This window comes from Durio zibethinus, chromosome 26 (assembly GCF_047325235.1).
Source record: "Durio zibethinus cultivar Kanyao isolate XHJ-2024 chromosome 26, ASM4732523v1, whole genome shotgun sequence".
In the NCBI taxonomy this organism is placed as follows: domain Eukaryota; kingdom Viridiplantae; phylum Streptophyta; class Magnoliopsida; order Malvales; family Malvaceae; genus Durio; species Durio zibethinus.
Window position 1 is genome coordinate 7,707,399 of NC_143187.1, and position 8,930 is coordinate 7,716,328.

At 27.8% G+C, this 8,930-nt stretch overlaps 1 pseudogene; it reads right to left on the reverse strand.

Moving 5' to 3' along the window:
- Positions 1-5,132: 5,132 nt before the first annotated feature.
- On the reverse strand, positions 5,133-5,873 carry LOC111318671 (agamous-like MADS-box protein AGL29 pseudogene; annotated as a pseudogene).
- Between the last annotated feature and the right edge of the window lie 3,057 nt (positions 5,874-8,930).

Consider the following 8,930-nt stretch of genomic DNA (forward strand, 5'->3'; position numbering starts at 1 on the left):
CAGTTTCTTAAGATGCACGGACAAAATGGTTGTTTTTGGTGTATAACGTGGCCAAGGCGGACAAAATTGGAATTTCAATTTTAGTTTGCATTTAGAAATATTAAAAATGGCTATTTCCAGTTTTCGAAGAATAGCATCTTGGCATTAATAATAGCACTGGACAAAGTAAAATTATAAAAGAAGAGATAATATAACGAATGATGACTAAAGTATATGAAAATATTTAATGTATCATTTAAAAAAATTAATGTAATGTTTAAATTATACATTTATTAATTAATATGATATTTATTTTAATGTGATTGTATTTAAATGATTATATATTAAACATAAATAATTTTTTAAATATTATATTAATTAATAAAATTTTAATTTAGATATTAAATAAAAAAATTTTAAATTTAAATAAATATTTTGTTATAATTTAAAAATTATTCATAAATTAACTTTAAAAAAAAAAATGTCGGCTAAGGTCGGGAAGTGGTTTATATTTTTTCCTTTTCCGGTTAAAAAGAAAGGAAGTGCGAAGGCCACCACGCTAAATTATTAGATGGGAAGAAACTGAGAAAGCATCCATGCGCGTGGAGTCTTCTTTCAAATAAAATGTTCCTTTCCTTCCAATATTTAGCGGTTCATTTAGATCTGCGTCAAATACATGTGGCTGATCATGGTCCCTCTATTTTGAAAATTATTCCCAATTCTTTGCTAAAGTTCAATAAAAAAAAAATTCCCTTTTGTACTTCAATATCAATAACTTCATACAACTTTGTGATTTCAGACTTAATTTTTGGAAGAAAAAAATGTATTTATCATTAAATTTAATGTTTAAATGTATAATTTTAAAAGTCATATTATTTATCAATAAATTATTAGATTAACAATATTAAAATCGATTTTAAAACTAAAAGTCACAAGTTAAAATCTTAATTATAACCTAAAAAACAAAAAAAAAATACTATTTATATCTTTTACATTATTAAATTCTTCTTCTTAAAAAAATATATATATACCTTAATAGAATCGTAAACGCTTATTAATTTTGAAATTTTTACTTATACGTGTGAATAACCTAGTAATGGGGTGTGATGCCATCCTATGAAAAACTAATGGCACTGGGAAAAATACTTTTGTCCTGTTTTAAGAACATGGAAGATGTCAAAGAATCTACTCTTCTTTTTCATTTTAGTTTCATATTGTAGTTGCCTTTGTGGGTTCTATCTCTTTCTAGTCATTCATGTGGAAATATCATCGAATCAAGTAAATTTCTTCGACATGTCATTTTTCTCTTATAAAGTTAAAAAAAAAAAGTCAATATGATAATGTACAAAAAAAGAAAAGGAAAAGGAAAAATTGTGTCATTTGACAAACACAACTAGTTTCAGCTATAGCTTGAAAAAGTAGCAGATGCTTGAATGGAATTTGGGATCTTACCGAAAGCAAAAACCCCAGCACTGAACTTCAAAACTTTGAAAACAACTTCTCTATATTCTATTCAAATTGGCAGCACTGATATTTTTGTTTCCAATTAGCCACAATTTGTCCGTAGATTCTAGTGTTAAGCATGGTGCTTGAATTTGAAACTGACCTTAATTTAGTTACCACCTTCTTTGTATTAAAAAAAAAATGAATTCATCTTAATTATAATCAATTTTTTTTTAATAAATCCATGGTTTTGCAGCACTCAATCGAATCTTTGCTGGTGGAAACCAACAAAAACAGAATCATCTGTCTAGGTTTCTGTCAATTAATTTTATTTTTATTGATGTAATAATACCCAATAGTCTTCTCTAAGAAACCAATTAGTTGCTGTTTTGTTATTGAGCTAGAGTACTGTAAAGTTTGAGGACTTCTCCTAAGGGAATAAAGGTTCCAATCAAACCTAGCTAGTTTCCAGATTCTATGCTTGGCCGGTTTAAAAATATATATTTTTTCTTTTAAAGATTTGCGAATAACATTTTTGTTTCCTTTTTATATTTTTTCCATTTTTCAAGATGATCATATAGATGCTCCAACTCATTCCTACTGATGGAATTCTATAATTTTTTGTTCTAAAAAAGTATCATAGACTGACTGACATGGTTCTAATACAGGCATAATAAATAATAAAAAAAGACACCCAATTAAGGTTCGGACTAAATTAATTGGTGCTGGGAAAAGAAATTCAGAGACTTTGGAGAAGAACCCACAATTTTTATAAGAGTTCACCTATGTTTTTTATATAACTGCAAAAAATGGTATACTACAACGGAATTTTATTAAACCAGAAATTTCACAATAACGTACACATGGCATGGGAAAGATAAAAAACGAATAAATTTTTAGCCACATGTGTCAAGAAGTCGACCTACAATTATCGTGATGGAAGAGTTAAAAATTTTTTTCTCTAAATGTAATCATCAATAACTCGAAAGGGTGTGGTCCAAAGATGGTGAAGAAACATAATAGGAATAAACAATATTATGTAAACCATGGAAACAAAAACGTGATGGAGTTGGTCACTCCTTTTGCAAACAAATTCAAGAAAATGCTCAAATTAAACAATTCCATGGCAGGGCCCGTGCCCACAAAGCAAGGGATGAGCATGCAATATAATATAAGCCATGAACCCCTAATATTTTATCAATTATCAAATCTCCATAATGTATGAAGCTCTAGGCATATGGCTTTTTCTGTTCTTCCCAAAGCCCAGGACACCATCATTTTATCATTTTATTACTATTTAGTATAACTTTAATCGGGCATGCTTTATCGAAAACCGCAGAAACTAACTGATTTTTTGCATGCACATGGCAGCTGCTTTTTCCATCGTTACATGCAACACTGTCGACGGGATTGACTCGAATCTCTATAAAGATTCGAATAAAAATTTATTTAAATGAGATTGATTAAATATTCTTTGATATATAAAATTTTAAAAAATAAATTTTTTATAAATAAATTTGTATGTTTATAAATAAATAGAGTTTTTATAAAGTTAAATATAAAAAAAAGATATAAGATAATTATAAAGTTATATGATATAGATATTTCATAAAATTATAAAATATTAATATTTATATATATATATATATATATGTGAGTGATTTAAAGAAAAATGAGATGGTATATATAAATATTATGTACTCAAATATATGGATATATATTTATTTAAGTTGACAATATTTTATAAGACAAAGAGAATAAGAAAGTTTATAGTTATTAATTGTTAAATGATTAATTGAGATTATATGTTACAATTCCCTACAATTAGCAAATTTTTTTCATCCGTAAACGTAAGCTAGTTGCGTTAAATTATGTTAAATTATCGTTTCTTGTGTTGTTGAATATTGATTGTTTAATTAGGTTTTTGTTGGCATGAATTTTCAATTAAATTGAGATTTTTTGGCCTAACAACTAGTATTAGAGCTATCATGATCTTAACAAATTGTATTGAAACTATCGTGATATTAACAAATGGTATCAAAAGGTAGGTTTGAGATATAGGAAGAGGCAAACTTAGAAGCTTGATTCAAGTGAGGAGTTTGAATTCGTACTTTAAAGATTAGTTTTGTCTAAAACTTGAAAACACACAAGAAAAAATTGTTATAAGACTTTCATTATGGGTAGAATAAAGCATGTTTAGTATGAAGAATGATAATTTGATGAAATTTGAGTCAAAGTAGAGTTAAATTATTATCTCTTATGTAAGGTTGGCAACGGGTCGGATCGAGACGAGTTTTTCTCGCCTTAAACCCGATTTAAAATTTTTTTATTTTTTCATACTTGATCCGACATTGTATAAATCATACCTGATCTAACCCGACCCCAAATTAATAAATTATTATTTTTAAAATATAAAATATTATTTTTTAAAAATATAAATATTTAAATATATAATTATATAAATAAAAATAAATAATTAAAAAATAATTTTTATATAATATCGGATCGGGTCGGATCGAGTTTGCCTAAAACTCGAATTCGACCCCGACCCAACCTGAAACACGATTTTCAAAAAGAAAAATTAATCTTATGGGGTCAGGTCGGGTTGGAACCCGCCAAAAGCGAGTTGGGTTGTCGATCCTATTCTTGTTTTGTTAAAAATTGATTGTTTGATTATGCTTATGTTGGCATGAATTTTTAATTAGATTTAGGCTTTTTGCATCATAACCGATATTAGGCCATCGTGATCTTAACAAGTAGTATCGGAGTTGTCATGATATTAACAAATGGTATCAAAAGGCAGGTTCGAGACATAAGAAAAGTTAAGCTGAAAGGAGCTTACTTCAAAGGAAAAGTTTGAGTTCGTATTTTAAAAATTGGTTTACATGAAACTTGAAAACATACAAGAGAATATTGTTACAAGATTTTCATTATGGGTGGAGTCAAGCATGTCTAGTATGAAAAATGATAATTTGATGAAATTTGAATCAAGGTAGAAGTAAATACCCATAAACTCTCTCATTCTCCTTTAATTTTATATAATATTTTTAACTCAAACGAACATACACTCATATATATCTATACAACATATTTATGTGAACTGTCTCATCCTTCTCTAATCCACTTAAACATAGACACCCACAAAAATACTCTCAATCTCCCATAGTTCTATAGGATATTTATCCATAATTTTTTTATTTTTTTCATTTTTAGATGTAAGTCGATTGAGATAAATTACGTTAAATTGCTTTCACTGACTTGGATGATTAATTAATTTAAAACTTTTTGATCTAACAACTGATATCATAACTATCATGATCCTAACAAATAATATTTAAGCTGTCGTAAACCTAACGGTCAAGACATAGGTACATACAGTCTTCTTGCTTGAATTTTGTTTCTTTCATTTTCATAATTTGCCGATTCATGATAGTATCGTTTGCTTTACCAATTTATAATTGCAAATTAAGGTAAATTTGGACATACTAAGATGCTATATTTCTATTTTTATCTAATTTTATGTAATTTATTTTATCTAACAGTTTATTTATGATTATTTTAGATAAACTTATCTAATTTTTAGTAACATTGGACATACTAAGATGTTATACATCGGCATAGCAGCAAATATTTCGTATTTTGAACATAATATATATGTATATATATATATATATAGCTTTAATGTAACAGGAATTGGTGAGAGTATGTCATTAGGAAATGATTTTGGAGAATGTATTATGAGAAAATAAGAATCAAACTATACCAAAATTATAGTAAAATATGGGAAATTTGGATCAATTCTATTCAAGAAAACAAACATCTCCTTGTATATTTTCATTCGGTGTTTAAGAGATGGTGTACAGGTTTTCTTTTTTTTTTTTTTTTTTTTTCATTTTTAGCCATTTGACTACTTAATTATTCATGAATCGTGATCAGCTTCTTTGACAGCATTGTTCGATAGAAGCAGCAAAGAAAACGATGCTTCAATCTCGCTAACCCGCCCTTTAAGATTCTCACGAAGCTCCTCCATTGATTACTTCATCTCCAAAAGCTCATGCAGGCTGAGTTCGTCTATTGGTTTTTGGTGCTTGTGTTTTCCTCTTGCCTTGATCTCCTTATCAAGCATCTCTCCTCACTTCTTTTCCGCCTGTAGCTGCTTGAGATGGTCATTAAGTTGTTGACAAAGGCTTTCAACTTTAGTCTCTTACTGAGACTCAACCTGGCATGGAATAGAAACTTTTGGTTTCGTGTCCTGATTTAGAAACAACGCTTGGATGCCCAAATGAGAAGGGCTCGCATCCAGTGGAGAAAATAATGATGGCAGCTTGAGCAGCTCAAAGGGTAGCAAGCTCGTTTGCTTTCTTGAACACCCCTGATCGGCGCTTGGAGAAAGTGACCTGCCTCGAGCTGCTATCCTTCACCATTTCCATCTCAAATTTTCGCACGCACATGATTTTTTTCACAAATATATTGGGGATGAGACTTTGCTCTCACGGTAGATCAAGTACATTTATAAGAACAAACTAGTGGAAATTGAAGGGTTATATGAGTCGAAAACGTTTGGATTATTTGATATTACAAATTAATCCCTAAGATTCAAATAGCAGTTTAATAGCGAAATAACGGTCATAAAATTACGGTAACGTCACAACCCGTCATTGTTATTGGATGAAATATGATCGAGAAATTCATTCACAGCAAAAACTATGCGTAATGACTGCAAAATAATGACCTAACAGAGAATAACAGCAATATGTTTTCCTACTCATGGATCTAATAGTTCAAGAAAAAAATAAAATTTTAAAGCTGTAAAATAAAGCAATAAGCTTGCAAAAATAAAAGTAAAAGCAAAAAATAATATTAAAAAATCTCAAATCTTTAGCATCAAAATTAATCTAAAATTAAGTTAAAAAATAGATGAATTATTTCAATCATTCAATTGGCACTTCAACATCTAAATTCAAATCAGCCTCAAGTTTTTAATCAACATTCAAGATCAAATAAGGTAAGAAAAGAAAGTTAAATTATTATTTTTTTTTTTTGCAAAATTTTTTATAAAATAATGTTTGTTGTGAGATTTTGAGAGAGACAAACGAGTTATTCTGTAGGTACTAGGCAAGTGATAATGATGAAGGGATGCGAGAGAAAATAAGAGATGAAAAAAAAAAAAAAAAGAAAATTTTGCAAGGCCAAGCTCTGGAAGCACGAAAAAGATTAACAGAAGAAAGCAAGCTGCGTTTCTAGATGGGTCTGCTAGAATTAAACAAATTGGGGGATATTGGGGCATGTAGGGAGGGATTGGGTGGGGTGGGGCGTTGGGGGAAGGGTGGGGGTTGAATTTTTTATTTAATTTTATAATTAATTTTTAAAATTTTTTTAGATAAAATTTAATTAGAGGTTTTGAAAATTTATAATTAAAAAAATAAGATATTAATAATTTAATATAATATATATAGAGATTTTAGATGAAAATTTTTGATAAATTTTTTTGTATAAGTTAGATGAAAAATAATTAAAATTAAATATTATAGTTTGATTGTGTTATATATTAATTTATAATTTTGTATCTGAATTTTAATTTTTTTATTGTTTTGATATTTATATTGTTGTCAATTCTTTTGATATTAGATTAGTTCTTGTTATTTTTGTGTAATTATTGAAGATTATATTTATTATATAATGATTGAAAGTTATTTTGATAAAAAAATTTGTATCAATTAGTGTATAAAAAAGATTAAGTTACTTAATAAATTTAGCATTTTATGATCTATTACTCTTATTAAGATTAAAAACTAAAAAATAAAAAATATAAGTTTGAAAATTTTTAATTTTTGAAAATTTTTTAGATAAAATCTAATTAGAGGGATTGAAGATTTATAATTAAAAACATTAAGGGATTAATAATTTAATATGATATATATAGAGATTTTAGATGAAAAATTTTGATAAAATTTTTTGTATAAATTAGACAAAAATTAATTAAAATTAAATATTATATTTTGATTGTGTTATATATTAATTTATAATTTTGTATATGAAATTTATAATTTTATAATCTAAATAAAATTGTGAATAATTTTTTTAGAAAATAAAAAAATAGTGTCATAAACTATTTTTAAAATCATTAAATAAGAATTTTTATAATTATAATTATAATTATTACATTTTATAATAAATTGTGCAAAAAAAAATTCACAACTAAGATAACAGCAATGACCAAAATGATTTTTGTTATATCCAAAAACACGATAAACACGATGCGATAAAAAACGTGACCAAGATCACTATTTAAATCCTTTATTAATCCTACATTATTTCCTTTCCATCCATGATTATTTTTCCCAAAATGGAAAGAATTTAAGCATGTTTCCTAATTTGGGTTACTCTATGAAACTTTAAACATTGTTTGTTGGCACAATTTAATTCTCTTATTGCAAAACTTTGGAGCTAATGGGAAGAACAGAATATTTGAACTCAACCTTGTCCTAATTTAATAAAACACCATGTGTGTAACTCCGTCAACGAAATTGGTCCCACCGAGTGCTTACTCGGAGCTGCTGACATGCACATTTCACCGATCTTTACAGAGTCATTAATTGACAGAAAGATTAAGGCTGTAACAATTAAAAAAGATTAAGAATTAAATTGGCACAATTTATAACAAAACAACTTACTATTCAATGATTTACTTTATTTGTCAATGTAATAATCTTTTTAGGAAACATGATTTGTCATGAATGGAGAACTTATTGGGTTTTCCTGTGGCTTTAATTGACCAGGCAAAATCCTCTTAAACCAGGGTGTCAAAGGCAAACCTACCAAAATCCTTCATTCTTCTGTCCACCCAAGTAAAAAATCCATAATTGTTATATTAATTGTTGGTGTGTGGTAGAGGGTTAATCTTGGTTTAACTTAAAACCAGTAAAAACTGTGAGCTTGTAACCTTTATTAATCTTATGTTGGCATCAATAATTTTTTTTTCCTTAATTCATGTTGTCATATAATGTAAAGCAATGGAATCAAATATCAGCAAAAAAAAAACCAATGGAATCATATGTAGAAACCAATTTTCATGTTAAATCTGTGCTTTTGATATGAAAATTTGCTCTGAAGATTTCGGGTTTTGGCACTTTTTAGAAGGACTAGAATGCCTAATTAACAGGAAACAGAATGAATGGAAACATAGAGAAGAAAAAGTAAACAAAAATACTTGAAATGAAGTTATATTGTTACCGTTTATTCAATTCCATTCACAAGGCAGTGTGATATTGAGACTTAAAAGAGTTACATTAATGCAGTTACCAGCGATAAGGAATCTTTTTTTCATCACCATGAATTTGGCAAAAGCAACCAGTTTCTATGCAAATATTATCAACGAGTGATATAAAGTGTGAAAATATAAACAGGGAATATTCCTACCATAAATTCCATACAGTGCAAATAGTTTCTTAAAGACAAGGCTGTGTCTGTTAAGAAGATCTGCAATTAATCCTGCAGTGAAAACTAGC